Genomic DNA, 18,661 nt, shown 5'->3' with positions numbered 1-18,661 from the left:
CAGTAACTATTTTTTTACTCCACAACATCGAATATAAGTATTTAGCCGTTCGATTAACGAACAAATTTACTTTTTTATACTTAATTAATTAGCCCAAATCGTCCCAATTTATAAGACGCTCATGAAAATAGCAAAAAGTATTCATTTTCCATTCTACTCCCTTGAATTATCTGCTAAATAATTCTCTCCGCCCGATGCATTTTCGTTACAAAACATATACATTCATGTGATATTCTTTCCCATCAGATAGTTAAGAATTTCAATTTTTTAGTCCAACAGCGCCATTATTATATTTGCAAGGCTTCATGAAGCTATTTCTATCCATGAGTTAAGGATTATTGGTGAGATAATTATCGCAGAGAGTTTGAAATTAGTAGAGCCTTTAACATATCTATTAAGAAAAAAATAAGGAATTACTATTATCAAAAAGTTACGTCCCATTTTGGAGCACTGGCCACTTACATTTCCGTTTTTCTCGCAGCCAATCAATCCAGCTTACGGGATTTATATAATCATTAGGGTTTTCATACTAAAACTTCAAGTAAAAGCAATTTTTAAGGGCACTAAGGCAAATATTTGTATGGTTATGATTATTTTATACCCGACAACTCAAAATCTTATTAGTTGTGAGCCAGTTTATAGGATTTTCAAACGAAAATATGACGTATGGGTATTCTAAGCCGACCCAGCATATCTGTCCCTACATAACAAAAGGCCCCTACATGCGTTTCTCAGTCGATCCTGCATAAGTGGTGGGGGTGATTCCGTCGTCAAATTCTCTGAGATGACGTAGATGATGGCGCAGCGCCAATTTTCCACTCTGGTGGCGTAATGGGAACTAACTATGAAACAAAGAAAAGACGTCCGATAATTTTCGGGCGTACTGTTAGGGCCACGAATATTACAATAGAGGATTCTCAAGTACGCCGCTGGAATTGTTGTCGCTCCGCGCTCATTATATTCAGTTTTCAAATATCGCCACTGGCGGCGCCACCAGGTAAAAGTGTCTATCTTTCACGACGAAATACACGGCAGCAATACGGAACCGAGCCAGTAAATCACATTAACCACACAAGTAAAGCATGTGAGGCAATTGCCAACTGAAATGAAACAATCTGATCACTCCTACCATCGACCAAAACGAAAAATCAGAGCTGACAATCAAGGGGGAATCTGTTATTAGCAATTTTTTGACGCATTCACATACACGGCAGCAATACGTAACTGAGCCAGTAAATCACATTAACCACACAAGTAAAGCATGTGAGGCGATTGCCAACTGAAATGAAACAATCCGACCACTTCTACCATCGACCAAAATGAAAAATCAGAGCTGACAAGCAAGGGGGAATCTGTTATTAGCAATTTTTTGACGCATCCACATTTAACGCACTGGCTATCTCCCTACCGTCTGACGTCTTGATCACGCCCAGAACTTTCACGTCGTACCATGGGCATTTCACCATCCTAAGGAGAAGCCACGGTGTCACGTCCTCCCCCAAACATTATTTTTTGAAGGAAAACATACTGACGTAAAAAAATTATTTTACTTAACCATTGTTCACAAAACAGCTTCATGACAACCCACGAATTTCATAATTTAAAGGCCCAAAATAGCATAAAATATTATCATTTCCCCCAGAGGAGGGTTTCCTTCTCTCCCCCCCCCCTGCCCCTCCAGGTAGTCCTGGCTATGCCCATGTAAGCATCAATAATATTCCTAAGCTGGAAACATATATATTATATAACATATTTTGATATCCTTTACTGTGATCAATGGATCCATGGCCGTAGATGAACAACTCTCCTCAACAAAGAGGTGATGCCTCCCAATCATTCCAATACTAGCACCTCAAGACTGCACAACAACCAAGACGGTATGTAATAAAGGCAGCTATCACATTACTTGATGTAATTCACTTATTAGGAAAGATATGTATTATGACTTCACAGAAAATTGATACCCATTTAATATAAAAACAGTACCCTTAGAACTTGATTCATAAAAGGATGAATTAAGTATAAGTGAGCAGCAGGAAGTTGATGGCAATACGAAATAATTACTGAAGATTAGTGCAACCTATCAGAACAATTTTTAAATTAATGAATCATAGTTCTTTCACTTCAAGTGAAATGCTTCTACAACACTAAGTTGCTGAAAAAAGTTAACTCATACAGAAGAGCAGAAAAAGATAAAGTCAAATTGAAAATCATGCTCAGTATTTATTTGACATAATAAAAGGTGGTTCAAAAGACAGTTCACAAAAATGTAGCACAAAAACTTTGACTCCACGGACACAATCAAGGTTATTCTCACCACAGCATTTTCTCATGCAATAGCCCTTCCATTTCCATATTTTTGAAGTCAGCCGTAATTAACGTACACTTTCACGGTAGAACTACAATGATATATATTCCAGAAGGGAGCCAAAATACTATTCCACAATGGGCATAAGTTGTAAGAAAAGTAGTCAATGTTCTTTCTTATAGATGATGTTTGGCCAATCAAAGCATATCTTTGAGCAGCTGCTGCTTGTGTAGCCTCTGGCAAAACCAGAAATGGGTGGGATGTGATTCAGTTCACCACAGCCATATGTTCAAAAAAGGTGCAGGAGTCTCACAATGCCAACGGGTGCTAGTAACATTGATCTGTAATATTGAAAATGCAAATAAGAAATGTGTACACCATGGGCATGCATATAATGAACAGCAATTTGAGGCAATGCAAAGCAGGAGTTAGTTCACTCAAGGTAATACGAGGTAGGTTGCAAAGTTGAATAGCAATGATTAAAACCACCAAGGAGTTAAAGCACGGAAAACATAACTACCAAAGGTGCATACTTCACATAATTATCACAGGTATCTATCAAGTAACAATCTGATATCATAGGCAGATCCAGGGGGGGGAGGGGGCACGTGCCCCCCAGACCCTTAAATAATATGCAAGATTTTTAATTGCGTTAATATTGTTGCCCATTATCATTGCATTCGTTTTGTATTACGAGGTATCCTTGTGCCCCCCAAAACAAAATCCTGGATCTGCCCCTGTCTGATATGCTACCACTTCACAAAAGGGTATATGAGAGTTAATCACCACTTGAATGCTCAGGAAAAGTTTTATTTTCACATATGACTGAAGGGACAGCGGCACCAATAACCACCGCCACCAACAGACAATTCAAGACTCAAAAATTTGAAAAACTCTACTTACTAACGAAAACTTATGAATAAAGTCAAAACCAATACTTTCTCAACACGTCAATGGTGAGAAATTTCCCCTCTATTGTCCATTTTACATAACCATGGCCCAAGCCTGTAAGAACCATAACAATGGCCTCCAAAGAAAAACTAGTACCACTGACTCACATTTTGATGAAAGTTGGCAATTTTCATTCTTCCACGTAAGAATGAAACAGTGTAAAATATTTCTTGCCTATGTCTACTAGTTTTTTTTCAAAACATTTGAAGTTTGGGTGAAACTACAGTTTTTCAATGAATGCGGTCACCAGAGGTACTTGTACTTCCAGAGGGAAATAATTTGTCTCAGCCATACTTTTCATCAAATTCTTATGAAAATTTGCACATTTACTATAGAAGTCATGAGGATTTCAAATACTAATTAAAAGTAATGCTAAGTGATATTGAAAAACTCTCTAAACTGTTATTTTTCACAAGAATTTAGAAAATTTATCGTCAAAAACATGTTCCTATAAAACATCAAGTTTTGACCTGAGGCAATATGTGAATCAAGCCAAATTATTTTTTCTAGTATTCCTTATGGTATGGCCCACCACCTTAAAAATAAAATACATATTAGAGATTCTTTTCTCTTTGTTGCTAAAAAATTCCTTTTCACGACTGTGGAGGTCAGGGTTGGGTCTTCCTTCAAGTGTGATGAAATGTTTGTGTTCTATGTCCAAGTAAATATTCATGACATGACTCTAGTACATAGCAAGTGTAAAAATTAAAACATTTTTCATGTGCAGGTTGTTTTTCTCCTGATATGAAAAATACATATAATTTTTAAAATAGAACAAAGAACAAACTACAGTGGACATAGTTCAGTCATTTTACCATGAAAAAAAAATAATTTGGCTTGATTCACATATTGCCTCAGGTCAAAATTTGATGTTTTATGGGACCGTGTTCCAAATTCATTTAAAATTTTTGGTCCAAAAATTTTGATGCAAATTTGACTGCGGGACACCGGATTGAGATTTGGATGAAAAGTATGACTGAGACTGCATTCATTGAAAAACTGCAGTTACACCCAAAATTCAAATGCTCAAATAATTGGATAGTTAATATAGAATAATAGAAAACTAGACCATTATGACTATTAGTTTTCCTGACACATTAAAACCTCTTTACATCATAGTGGAGGGGGCTAAAATTTATGCAATTTGATACAAAAATGGGAGATTCACTAAAGAGAGGTTTTGGTGATATGCACCATTTTTTCATATCCTTTGGAAATGAAAGGCACTACTGTCTTTTAAACCATTAAATTTATGCATTTAATTAAACATGCATGCATTAGTAAACATATATTTATTGGTTTAATGATAACACAAAGTGAGCGCCATCACGTTATTTTTACCATGATTAGAAAGAAAACGATGTGATCTCTCTCAATTCAACAGTCACTTAAAATGATTAGGATAGTTGGATATCTTTTTTCTTATATTTACTGTTAGGCATGCTCTCATATGGAACAAAATGGCTATAACTAATGGTTAACGTGAAAACTATGACATAATAAAGGTTTACAAGAAAAAAAAGGGTGAAAAATGTATCCCTGAAAATGTCAATCCATATACATAATTGTAGCTGCATTAATGGTCTGTAGTTGTCTCCGTACAATTTGCGGAGATAGTTAGGCCGTATCGGGGGTGTATCCTTGGTATGAAGTATGGAGGTTTATGATGTAAAGAGGTTCACTACGTAGAGGTTTTACTGTAGTGCTATAGACTTGGTTTGATCATAATCAATTTTAAAAATCAAAAGTAGAAGTCTCAACAAAATTTCAACTTACAATCAAAGTGCAACTGATGAGGCAGCTTTAGCAGAGAAATATTTGCCTGAAGAGTGGTTTTATTAAAAATTTCACTGCTCATTTTTTCATTGAACATATTTCTTAGTTGCTACCATAACCTGCCTTGACCTCACATCTCCATGTACCTGAACAACACCAGCATAGATGGTGAATCTTTGTCCTTTGAAATGTTTCAGAGTAGTGTTTCATGAATATGCTTCATACCAAATGAAAGAAATACACCTGAAATAAAGAGAAATAGATATAAGATGGAATGACAAGATATTTAGAGCACCAAAACAAAGAATGCACACATACCATCAACCCTGACATCCAATAGCTTAAATGCCAAATAGAAGGAACAGCAGACTATTATAATCCATTATCAATTGAAACAACTATGAGGGGCAATAGCTGATGCGTTCAAATAAATAGTAGATGTACCGCATGACTCCCCTTCGTGCCAAATGAAAGAGATAAACCTGAAATAAAAAGAAATAGATACTAGACAGAACTGAATGAATGACGAGATATTAGGAACACCAAAACAAAGAATCCTCACATATCATCAACCCTAACATGTCATAGCTTAAATGTAGTATCATATATTATATGATGACATAAAAATTCGAATTTCTACACACATTACTATGGCCTTCACAGACAACACTTGCATTCACTGTGAATGAGCTGGTTCAGTGAGACATTTAAGTCAAAGGACATAAGCCATAAGGAGCCAAAATAGAATTCCACGATGGACTTCAGCCATAAAAAAGATGGACAATGTTCATCTTTATGGCATACAGTTAGCCAATAAGAGCACATGCTGGAAAACAATGTGATCAGCGCAGTACCACACCTAACTGAACGCAGGTGGTAAGAATTTCAGTTGACTGTAGCCTTATGTCTACATAATAAACACTGAGAAAATGGTGAAGGCATAGAGTATATGAAATGCATAAAAAAAACAAGTGTCCATGGGAATATATGTTCAGCCTTAACGGAGGGCAATATTTCATAACTTAATGAATTTAAATGAAATTAACACATAAGAAGGAAAAAATATCATCATCCTGAGCAGATAACACTGAAAATACTTGTATCATGCCACTTAAAGTGAAAAGCATTGAAACTAATAGTTGGTATGTAGTTATGAAGAGAATATAATAAGAGCATTAATAGAGTGGAATATTTAATTCACAAAAAGTAACTCTGCAAACTTCTGTATCATGAAAAAAAGGCACTATGAAAGCACAAGCATTCAGTGTCAGACATAATACAGGCACTCAAATTTTAACTGTTTCCCTCTTATGGTTAAGTCTATGCCCACACAGCACACGGACACCTTTCGGACATCCGGTGATTGTCCGCCAAGTGGCCTATGGACATCCTACGGACAGCCGAATTCATACAAAATGATGTCCGCTGCAAGTCCGCATGTCAGTAAAAAAGGTGGCCTATGGACGACCTGAAATTGTCCGCTCTGGACACCTTCAGGACACGTTTAGGTTAGGATTGCATTTTGTTCGATACTAATAAATAATAGGTCCAGACAAGAATTTAAATAAATAAGGCATCAATTTCATGCACAATATTTATTTGGCTTCTTAAAACAGTACAATGCCAGAAACTACATACGATTTATTTAACTTTCTTCTTCCCCTGTAACCTCTCCTTGGCGTGCCTTAGCCAGCTTTGCATGGCAACCTCCACATCCTTTTCAGGGGCTGTCTTGCTCTCCTGCACTGCTCCTGTAATAATGAAGTATATAAACATTTCATTGTAGCAAGAAATTGTATCTTGTACGTAACAAGCAGATTACATAAGACAGGACGCTACAGTCTTATTAGTCACATGTTTAACATTCTTAAGGTTTCAAAATTAGGAAACCTGTCCATTACAGGCTGAATACATTTTACAAACTTTTCTTCGACTTTTTCTTGTTCTTAAATAAGAAAAGATTTTGAGTAAAATTATTAATGTGTTAGTAATGTATATATTATGATTAAGAACATTTTTCATAGAACAATTGTTGAACTAGATTTTAATCCCAAATATGAGAAGACTGTTGCCTGTTAGACCCTGGTGCACCATCTAGAAAAAAATTCTTTGATCCATCCTTGCCAGACAGCTTAGTAGAGGTCTCGAAAAAGATATTGGAAAAAGCATTCAAATGGAGGATAATATTTCTGAACAATTGGTCTCCCCTTGAAGATTATGACTACACTAGAGTGAATTGTGGAGGTGAAGAAAAGTGTTACATAAGCTGGAGCTAAGGAAGACTAATGCAGAAGAGCTGAATATGATATAGGAGTAAAGGAAACTAGAAAATTTAAAGGAGGAAGTTTAAGTGAACGAGATCTCTTGGGATTAGTGTGAAAACAGCCACACTGATTTGGCACACAAACCACTTAGCTGCATTGGCCGAGATGCAACTTAAAAAAATAGAAAACTAGCAAAAACTTGCTGTAGTGAAGGCCATTCCATGATTTAGATCTCCAAATTCTTCCAATCTTAATAATTAAAATAGATCTTCTAATGTAGTCTGGTATCAAGGCAAAAGTGACAACCTAGCTCACTGGCAATATTCACATTTCGACAGAGACATAACAGGGGAATAGCAGCTAAGGCCTGCTGTGAGCTACTGAAATTTCTATAGCTCCTACAAAAACACCTACTTCAAAACATCTTAGTTAGCTAGAGCTACTAGAAAATAGTAGCTTCTGTAGTACTGTGCAACTACCATCCCTGTTGAATAAGTTATCCCATTCTTAAGTTCTACAGGTGCTATACATCGAACTTTTATAGAGCATGAGATCCTTTTCAACCACGTTTTTGGTAATTATACCTCCCATATGCAGAACAAAAATTGTTTTCAAATGTTTGAATTACTTGGTAGTGGAATCTGCATCTGAAAATAATACATAACAATACTATTTTCTCTACCTTTAGCATGGAAGGGTGAACCTTGTATTACAAGATGTTTAATAATTATTTAAATTTACTTTATATGAGCTCCCTTTACAGGAGCAACTTGCCAAAAAAGTATCCAGACCAAAATTATTCCTCCTTGCTCAAACCTATATAATAATCAAACGAATACTTACACCTCTCTCACATGCCTCGCTTTAGCATGTTCCAGCCAACTCTTCACTGTAACTTCCACACTAGAATTGGTGGCTGTATCGTCCTGGTTAAATGCAACATCTGTAAAGAATGAAGACAAATAAGTATACAGACAATTATAAGAAGAGAGACATACAAACTTATAAATAGAGATAGGAAATAAATAAAAATACAGATGAACTATTTTTATTCAACTCCACTACATGAAAGCTATAGTCAGTAAATGCCTCCAGGTAAATATATCAGGTTCACGATACTCTACACCAAAATGTGTACCGATGGCTGTACGAAAAGATGCACAAGTTCTATTTTCTGGGTATAAGATTTCATGCAGCAGTTTGAGCAAATAAATGAACCATGAAACATAGCCTTAAGGTTTGTTTACACAATATATCACTTACAATTAGACCTTGTTTAGATTCATCCCGAGTTTCTTACAGTCGTCCTATAGTTTCCACTAAATTAAATGCATGGATGACTAATAGCACAGTTACTTAGTTTGTAGTTAAATTAGTTTATATTTTATTAGGTTAGCAAAGTGTAAAAAGGCTAAACATTGGTGGTTATCCTATCATAACATTATTGTTCTTTTTCGATGCGTGCGTAACTATACATATCGAAAGAAATCACACGGTGTAGTCCGATTTCAAAGAATTAATAATTTACGTGAAACCTATTAATCATACATGCGTGTTGCAAAATCCCCCGGTTACACGTAAGTACAATTCCTAGTTATATTTATTGCCAAGAACCCTACTTGATTTGATTTAGGAACGGAACCAAACGGACCGTCGGGACTTCCAACAAATTCAGCCGTAGCCTACGCTATCAAAACAACAGGTTCTATTTTATGCGCTAGCACTTACATTATTTCCTATAAGTTCTCGCGTACAGAGACTATAGTACAAGAACTTCCACTTTAAATTATATCATGTAAACAAGGAACAAAAGCGAAAATTTCACCATGAACAACGGAAAAAGACGCTACCTTTAGTTGCCAAGTAACGGTTTTACCAAGACGGTAATGTTGTTCCAAGCAGAGCCATATTTTTCCTCGAGATGTTACAGGCTGAGTTATAAGAAATATAAGGAGCATGCGGAAACACTATACTGCCGCCAGTGAACGCCAAGAAAAAATTATTTAGAAGTCACATCAAACTTACTTGCAGCAGCATCTTTGTAACCGCCAAACCACCATGCTGTCTCCGGTGTTCCGTTCCGGTTCCTCTGTTGGAAAGGAGGAACGGAGGAATGTGGAGAACCATGGTAGAACACCTGGGGTGCGTTCCGAATCACGCATCATGTGCATCGATGCGCATCAGGCCGTTCCGAATCAAGCATTGATGCGCATTGATGCGGCCCTGCATCGAGCATATTTCGAGGTTTCGGAAGCATCAACTCGCATCGGCTCGCATCAGAAATTCTTGATGCAGTTGATGCGAAGGCGAAAATGGGCGCAACCTTTAAAAATGTGACTGGTGTTTTGTGTTTGCATAGGGTGTTTACACGACTGTATTTTGCTTCTACTATCGTAGGAAAGAGTTTAAGGAGTTATAGATATTAGTTTTTGAAATAATTAGTCCATATAAAATTGAAAATGGGAAAATGTATATTCGTTGCGTTGAAGTGTGCGTGTATGTAACTTGTTTACAACCGTTATTAATTTCATTGGTGGTAAAAATGCAAAATACGATCTATAATTTCACACATTGATATGCTGGTGTGGTAGTTTTAACCGTAATGTTGCTTCTGTACACTAACTTGTGGAAATGTTCGACACTTTAACGTTATATTGTGAAAAGATAAGTTGAAAAGCTACATCAGGGAGTGTTCATAACACAGAGACTGTGGTTTATAGTATAATAGATTCTTCAAAATAACAATATAAGACTTTGTTCGTCGGAATATTACAATTGCTTACGCTTTGCATAATCTCATGGTCTATCATTTTAAGGCATATATGTTGCAAATTATTGCCATTTTGCCAAACGTTTATTAGCTATTTAATGTGCGAAATTATACATTCATTGCGAGTGAATTTCTTCGGTAGGTACTAAAATTATTTTCCCCTGCCACAGAGATTAGTTCACGTTATGGTACCACAAGTAAAGGGACATTCAGGGTAGTGATGCCGTGATAAATAACATCATCAATTAATTTATTTATACAAGGATCATGGATATGTGCTTGATTTACATGTACACTGCAGTGATGTGTGCTTGAAGAACCCCATCGAGTTGATTGAGTATTCAGTGTGTTTATATATTCAGTGCTATTATTTTATTCATAGCGTGTGATTTGGTAAGCCCGGATAAATACGTATTGCAGTACTGCAGTTAGTTTATAAATTGGCTCCAAATACTCTTTAATCGACGCATTGATGACGCGGCCAACTTACTTTCAGTGTCCTCCTAAATGCTATCCAAGTAAAGGCACACTTCTATCAATGTTATCAAAAGTAATGGGTTTCCAAAATGGTTCTCAGTTGAACTTGGGTATTCGTCTTAAGAAGCTGCATTACGTATATGATATCAAACATTGAAAAGTAAACAAAAACATTGAAAATCGGAAATCGCCATAACTATAGTGATTACCGGTTTTCAATGTTTACGTTCAACTTTAAGTCATAATTACACCATATAAAATTTTGTAAGATCAGAAGGAAATGCTAAATTCTATTTGATGAATGCCACTCTAAGTAATAATGGACAATTTCCAACTATCCAATCCACAAAATGTACCTAATTTTATTGTGATTAAGGCTTTTTTATGGACTCGGAACAGTAAAATATGTACCTATGTTGAAAAATGAGACATTGACCTACACTCCAAGAACTATTTTAACATGTTGTAGCTATTTATTTCTTAACTTTGCAACTAGGTTACAAGCACAACAACCTCCCTTCAACTAGTTGCTTCCATCAGCTACAAAATTCTATTCATTAATGCAGTTCAAATGCTTGCCATTGTTAAGCCCATTTGGAAGCACATTTGCTACCATATTTTGTTGACATGTAATCAGCAATTATTTTTTCCTTTGGCAACAGAGTTTTTAACAAAATGATGTCCAACCTCTGTTCTTTGACCTTCCATGCACCACACCAGTACCAAGTTTTTAATGCAGTTCTTTCCAATGATTTCTTTTACAATTCTGGAGAGTAAAATACCATTTTTTGCTCCAGTTGCCTAACTTACATACTCGCATTCTATTGTATACATAGCCACTGCACAGCACTGCTTTTTGTTTTCCCAAGCCACTGCTCCATTAACTAACTTGTCATGTATCCAGTACAGGACACTCAATCTATTTTGTCAATGGCAAAGTCAGCATTTTTGTATCCCTCCAGAAATGTTCCTGACTAAGAATAAGACATAAGATGATTTATAGTTCCCATCAAATATCTTAATATACTCTTTGCATATGCCCAGTATTGCATTGTAAAATCATCAATAAACCTTCTTAACTTTGACACTGCAAAGACACGATCTGGCCTTGTAAAAATCATTGCATACATAAGACAACCAATCAAAACTAGAAATGGAACATCAGGAAAAGTTTTTGGGTCACTGCAGGAGCTACATTCAAACCTGCGTCTATGAGACAAAGGTTGATTGCAGGTCAAGTTAGTAGATGACAAGGAGATTATGTGATCTGGTAGTTTTCGAGCCACTTAATTTTTTAAAGAAAACGTCTCTTCTGCTTCTCCTCCCTCGCTTCCAAACACTGACTCATTTTCTTGATTACTCTCAAAACTACTGTCTACATTAGTTGGAACTTTGTCATTACCCTCACAACTTGATTCAGGGATGGAGTCTTCATTACTTGATATTCTGATATTCCCCTCACTACCTTTGCCCTCACTGCCATTCTCTCTACTGTCAGGTTGAGGCTAGTAACTAATTATCCCTTATCCCCCTAAGAGCCTAGGTAGAACTAAAGAGTTACCAAGAGATATTTGGACTGGTTTGAGCTCCCCAAACATATTTACAAAGGATACTACATCACTTGCTTCGATGAATCTTCCCGCAATATCAGGGTCAGTCAAAAAATACCATTTTTGACTCCTCACCTTTGCCAATACTTTTTGCATTTGGCATCCAGCATCTTTCATTGCTCTTTAGCCACATAAGCATAGAAAATACATCCAAATACTTTTAGATGTCTTCGATTAAATTTTCGTTCAAACCATCTCTCCTCAGGTAATGCATTCCCTCCTGCTTTGGATGGTACTGTTTCGAGATATACAGCTTCTCAACAAGCTTCAACCCAATAATATTTTAGTGAATTGATGCCAGAGAGTTTGTACCTAGCTTTCTATTGGCTCAGCTAATCATTTCTGCTTGAAGATTATAAGATTTTGTAGTTAAATATTTTAGCACACATGCCCTTAACCTCCCCTGTTATGCCTGACCCATATATTCACCCCCATAATTTGTGTGCAGGCATTTCATATTGTTCCCTGTCTCATTCTCCATGCTTGCCTTAAAAATTGTATAGCATTGTAGGACTAAATGAGACTTCTTAATTTTAATAAAGAAAACAAAAACCTTTCTTGTGCAGACATCAGTGAAGGTGAGCATACATTGTCCTCGTCCTTTTTCTATTCCATGTTCCTATCCCTTTCTTTCCTTACCCCTGAATTTATATGCATATTTTACATAAATAACATAAATATATTTTCACCTATAATACCATCAGACCACACAATTCTGAGGGGATCAGACTTAATTTATTACATACAGCTTCCATTCTAGCGCTTATCTCGAATCATTTCTTTGCTAACTTGCCATCAACATATGCTATACAAGGCTGAAATTTATTATTAGGGGGACAATCCACACCACTGTCAACCACATTATAACCTGCATGTTACTCTGTCACAAGTCTGCTACTCTTGTGCCACAGACTTAGTAAACAGTCCTCTACTGCTTTGACAGTCAATCCTACATAACAAGTTGCATTACTTTTACTTTCTGAATAATATTTTTTCAAATCTTGACAACATATGCCATTTTCTTCAAAACTAGTGGCTAAATCACTCCTATTACTTCCAAAGATCTGGCATCAAGTAAGCTGTACCTAAATTCATTACACAAGACAGCTGTGTCTTTTTAACTAGCTTGCTTACAGACAGTACATTGGTTGATAAATTTGTAACATTTTGATCAGGAATATAGCACTTCACAGTGTGGGAACATGGGCACTTAGGGAGGAGAATGGGAGAGGCTGGAGGTGTTCGAGATGTGGGTAAGGAGAAAGTGAAGTGGACTGAGAGAAGAAAGAAGGTCAAGTGCGAGACATGTTGAGTGAGGAGAGACAGCTTCTGGATAGCATTCAAAGGAGACAGGAGATATGGATTAGGCAAGTACTGAGCTGGGAGTGGATGTTGAATTCACTATTAGGGCATAGAATGTTGGGTAAACAAAGGAGAGAATAGGATTTTTAGATAGCATGAAAAGGGTGAAGTTGTGAATTCAGGAGGGAAGTCCATGGGGGCAAGAGGGACTTTTGGAATGCTCCATGCAAACCTACCTTAATACCAAGCGGTAGAATACTTAAATAAAAATGTCTTGGAGTTTATTTTTAAGCATTATATATGCAGTATGAAAAAGTAATTGTGAAAATTTTATCGAGTATTCATTCCCGATTTTTATGAAAAAAAAATGTTTTCAAGTCGTATATCTTATCGGAAAGCCATAAATTGATGTCTAGCAGCTAAATCTACGTACTATTGATCGTAAAAATCTTATCTTCAAAACAATTTGACCCGTAAAACTCAATGATGGCTGAGATATACTATACACTACGCTTCCTTATTGACCGTTTTTCGAGTTAGCTGCACAAATTCCCGTCAATTCGCTCAGTCTATCACTATATTTTACGTAAATATGAGTTGCAAGTTACGGCTTGGAACTTTCGAACGACCGTAATGAATATAATTCAGTTTTAATATACGCATCAATAAACGTTGTTCGTCATCATGAGTACTATGCATATTAAATTTCGGCATATCAATCATTGTGTTATCGCTTAACCCGAACTATCTTCCAGCACTGCTGCCTGCGGGTATTTTGAACGGGGGAATACCTCCCGCTCATATCGCATCAAGCCGTTCCGAATCACGCATCAGCATAAGCGCATCAATGCCTTGATGCAATTTCGGAACGGCTGCATCAAGGTCATGCGTTGATGCGCATGATGCGTGATTCGGAACGCACCCCTGAATCGCGGAGTAGCGGTAGATTCAAAATTCGTTCGCCACCAAAAAAACTAGAATTTCGATATAAAGTAAAGGTACGGCAGTACTTACCTTCTATCTTCTACTACTTCTTCTACTTGCCTATCCTTAAATTGGACAATTACAATTTCTAATCTGGGAATGAGGCCATCGATGCCGTGATAATTTTAGGAGAATTCTTACCATTAAAAATTAAAATGAATTTAAAGCGTTATGTTTCATTAAAATACTTTCCAATCAATCGCCTCTGAGATTTTTTAATCCCTAGAGAGTAAATATTAATTAATCAATAAGTTGAAAGAGTTCATTTAACCTGTAGGAATGGAATGTCCCCGAGACGGCTACGCGACGTCCGCAGGACATTGGTACATAATATAAAATTTCAGTAAAAATCGATAAATTCCATTATTCCTGTTGTTAATTTTTGTAAAAGTTGCTAAATTTGTTTAAATTTAAGTAATTTTTATAATCATGAAAAGTACGGGTTTATTGTTCATCCAACGCTTCTCAACCGTACAACATGCGGAAATTTTTAATTTTTTGAAAGTTTCTAAAATTGTTGCTAAATTTATTTAAACTTTAAAAATTGTTATAACTAATGTAGAGAGTCATAAGTTCGTTCAATTGTTGTTGTTTAACCCGTGAGGCATGTAGAAATTTTTAACGCTCGTAAATGTTACTTAAATTGTTGCTAACTTTGTTTAAACTTAATTAATTGTTATAAACAATATAAAACTTAAAAATAGCGTACATTTGTTGTTCTTAAACTATAGAAGCGGTAAAAATGTCAATTTTTTTTTGTTAAATAGTTTATAATTTCCTCCGAGTCCACACTCCAACAAGAGGATTACATTTGGTTACCTAAAATAATCCTCAAAATATCTCTTCCTCCACGAAAAATTTCCTCTTCCTCGATCGGGAGGAAGTATTCTGGCTTCAGAAACGAGAGAGAGTTTTTTTTCTTTCTCCCTTCTCCTATACTCCCTACTCGGAGGAGGATCACGAGACTTTCTCTCGGAGTTCCTCCTTGAGGAGGTGAGTGTTTTAAGAGGAAACCAAAACTCCCAAACCCTGCGTAATGGGACACTAGCTGGACGTCCGCTGGACATCCGAGATAGGACAGTGTGCGGACGAATGGCCAGGACAGCCGGCGGATGTCCTCTGGCTGTCCTGAAAATCCGCGGACACTGAGAGGACGCGACGGACGCGCAGCGGACGTCCTCTGGCAACGATGTGCTGTGTGGGTGAATGGAGACAAGAAATGACTAACAGCTTATATCCCATTGTAGACCAGGCCTGAGTCATGATATTGATTGCTGAAATTTGTTGGAAATGTTGGAAAAAATTCGTGAAATATGATAAGGCCAATTACCATATCATGTGCATCGCATTTCACACACCTAAGGCAAACAAAATCAAGTAATTTCGCCCCACCCATCAACAGGCTACTGAGTATTGCCTTCATCCTCCCACATAAAAATAAATTTGACATTAGAAGGGAAGAAACATAATCTACAATAGATTATATTTCTTCTATTACAATACGAAATTTATTTCTTCACCAGCTCCATTACTTCATGAACATTTACTAAGATGATTTAAAAGGATGTAAGAGGCAAGAAAGGAATAGGACAAATGACGCCACATTAGTAAATCCAACGTCGACTGCATGGTACACCAGAAGAATCAGTGAGTGTAGCCTAACAAATGTAGACCAGAATTAGGACACTCCAACAGTATTAAATTCATCAAAAGTGAAAGAGTATTTTTGAAACTGCCCACTTAATTACTACACTATAGTAAACAAATACAGTAATATGATTACCTTTCACCATTGACGGCTTGAACAGACAGACCAGCACATATCTGTTACTCATTCACATCATCAATGAGACGAGAAACATCAGCGAGGTTAAGAATTTTGAGTCCAGGATTAGACATCTCTCTTCCATAGAATAACACCTGAAAAAATCCCATAAAAATATATTGACTCAAAGCACATCTTGCGATTGCACAGACACTACATATATATATATTGCATTAAGCACACTTCATAGGCGGAAAACCACAAATCAGCGACAAACGAGGACTTCACCTTCACTTTTAGGAGAGCGCTGCTCTCATTTATTACCACTGTTTTTTCGCACTGGATCCCGGCCACTTGACGATGGAACCGTCTTAAAGTTTAATGTCGGTACACCGCTTAATTGATCCCTCTGGAAAGCGGTCCTAAAAGCCAACATCTCGTTCCGATAACTCCCTGTTCACGAGGTATCACCCGCCACCATTTCTGCATTTGGGCAACATTCTGAAAAAAATTCATCCAATAGCAGCTCCGATTAAATAATACAAGTACATAACTCCAAAGCTCACGCGCAAATTAATAGTAATCCTGCCACAACGCAAGACGACCAACGACGCCATTAGCATAATACGAATGGCAGAATTCTGAGATTAATCTAGACCCCGTGAGTTTCAACATGATAATTCCTAATAATGAGCAGTATTACACTATAATCACAGCTTTTTAACAGATAAAACCAATTTCTTTCCATTCTCCTGGTCTTTGAATGCATATTCTTAAAGGAACGTTGCAATCATGCCGGCATCCACACACAGCGACCAAGACACGCCGCTACATTGCATTTCTACCCAAAGCTTCACGGTACAATCACTTGTTGCACTCATGGAATTAACCTTGAGTCCGGTAATAAATAAAAGTTTCAAATTTTAAATAATTTCATCAAAATCTACCAAAATAGGTGATTTACTTACCCTTGCTTGGAAGAGGCTTTCGTTGCGTATATCCAGCTCCTTACTACGTCTCTTTTGGCAATAGTAGCCTCCTTTCCACCCAGGGACACAGCAACGCCGGTCAGGCCCCATTGCTAAAGCCGAATAAAACTGAATCTACGACTCTCACTACAAAAATTACTGCAAAAATCCGATTAAAGACGGAGCGCGTCGCCCCACTTCCATTAAGTTTAATGGCGAAAATTACACTGACACAGATCCTATTGCCTAGTGGCGCCGCTATGCGGCCAATGTTGGCGATCGAATAAAATGCGCGCCAAACGGCAACAGATGAAAGGCTTCCCATTGGCCCATCTGGAGACTCCTGTAATGGAGTCCCCTTGGTTAGGGCAACGGCTTAAGATAAATAAACAATCGGTGTCGTCCGCCAGGTCGTGTCGGTACATTAATTTAAAATACACCGTTTTTTTACCTTAAATTCTTCATCACCTCTTCCATACGCGATATACGAAACTATTTTTTTAAACCATGCTTCTACCATTTAAAAATTTAACTAAAGTAAAAAAATCCTTCGTTACACAGGCAACTTTAAATTAAATAATATGAATCAGAGCAGTCTCTTGCTAGTCTCCAGCTTTCACTATCACTGAGCGGCAGATGAACTTGTTCATGGGCACTTATAATCTCTACATTTTAGAGGCCTCTGAAGCTTCTAATGGTCAAGTTCATTTCGCTATGGAATGAAATCACTTCTTAGTCATGAACGTATCATTAAATTTGCTCATCACTCACTTATAAATTAGGATAGGCGTGCAGAGAAAGCGATGACGGCATTCTCACGTCATCGAGTCATGCGCGGCGAACGTACGGACGACGGAGAAAATTGAAGAGGATCTGTTAAGGGGATGGTGAGTGTGGGGGTTTGATAGGACCGGGGACTCATACCCTCCTTGGCAAACTGCCCCGCGCCTCGCCAATCAGCGAAATGACGAGAAAGCGGGCCAGAGACCTTCCATCGTAACCCGACCCCCCTACCCACTTGGCGTGTGCGGAGAGCGATGCAATGGTTGAGGATATAGCGAGAGCATACGCTGGAGGAGACGTACCACGTGACCTCAATACGACAACATTAGGGAAAAAATTGATAAGGCGGTGGTCACGTTTCTTCCTGCTTGTGAACTCATCATGAAAGGAAGAGTGATGACGGTATACTTTCACTAGTCCTTCACGTGTTGAAGGCGAGATGAATAGGCCCCATCGCAAAGTAGGTGGTTTTTAATCACCGGCAAATACAGAGCAAAAAAATAACTCAGGAAATGAAGGAACGAGACTCATTTGACGATAAAAGTCCAAGCTTAGAAACTCAGGTCCGACAAACGATGATTACTTCCCTTGCTTGATGGATCATAGAGGAGAGAAAAATATCCAAGGGTTAGACGACCCCAAACTTCAAGACTAACGTGGAAATTGAAGATGTTCGTCGCCGACAACGAAAACCGGTCACCGT

General features: G+C 37.4%; 1 long non-coding RNA gene across 2 annotated transcripts; it reads right to left on the bottom strand.

The window, feature by feature from the left end:
* Nucleotides 1–2,203: 2,203 nt before the first annotated feature.
* Nucleotides 2,204–17,533, bottom strand: LOC124155758. 2 transcript variants are annotated; one of them, XR_006864228.1, is made up of 6 exons: nucleotides 17,176–17,533; nucleotides 16,496–16,708; nucleotides 16,226–16,362; nucleotides 5,354–5,517; nucleotides 5,036–5,278; nucleotides 2,204–2,649 (listed from the first exon to the last, which is right to left on the bottom strand). It is a non-coding gene; the product is annotated as an uncharacterized LOC124155758 (long non-coding RNA). The 2 variants fall into 2 exon arrangements; XR_006864229.1 differs by having other exon boundaries at nucleotides 16,532–16,708.
* Nucleotides 17,534–18,661: the final 1,128 nt, after the last annotated feature.

This window comes from Ischnura elegans, chromosome 3, assembly GCF_921293095.1.
Source record: "Ischnura elegans chromosome 3, ioIscEleg1.1, whole genome shotgun sequence".
NCBI classification, from domain to species: domain Eukaryota; kingdom Metazoa; phylum Arthropoda; class Insecta; order Odonata; family Coenagrionidae; genus Ischnura; species Ischnura elegans.
Note: the sequence above shows the minus strand (reverse complement) of the source record. Positions and strands in the feature narration are given on the sequence as shown.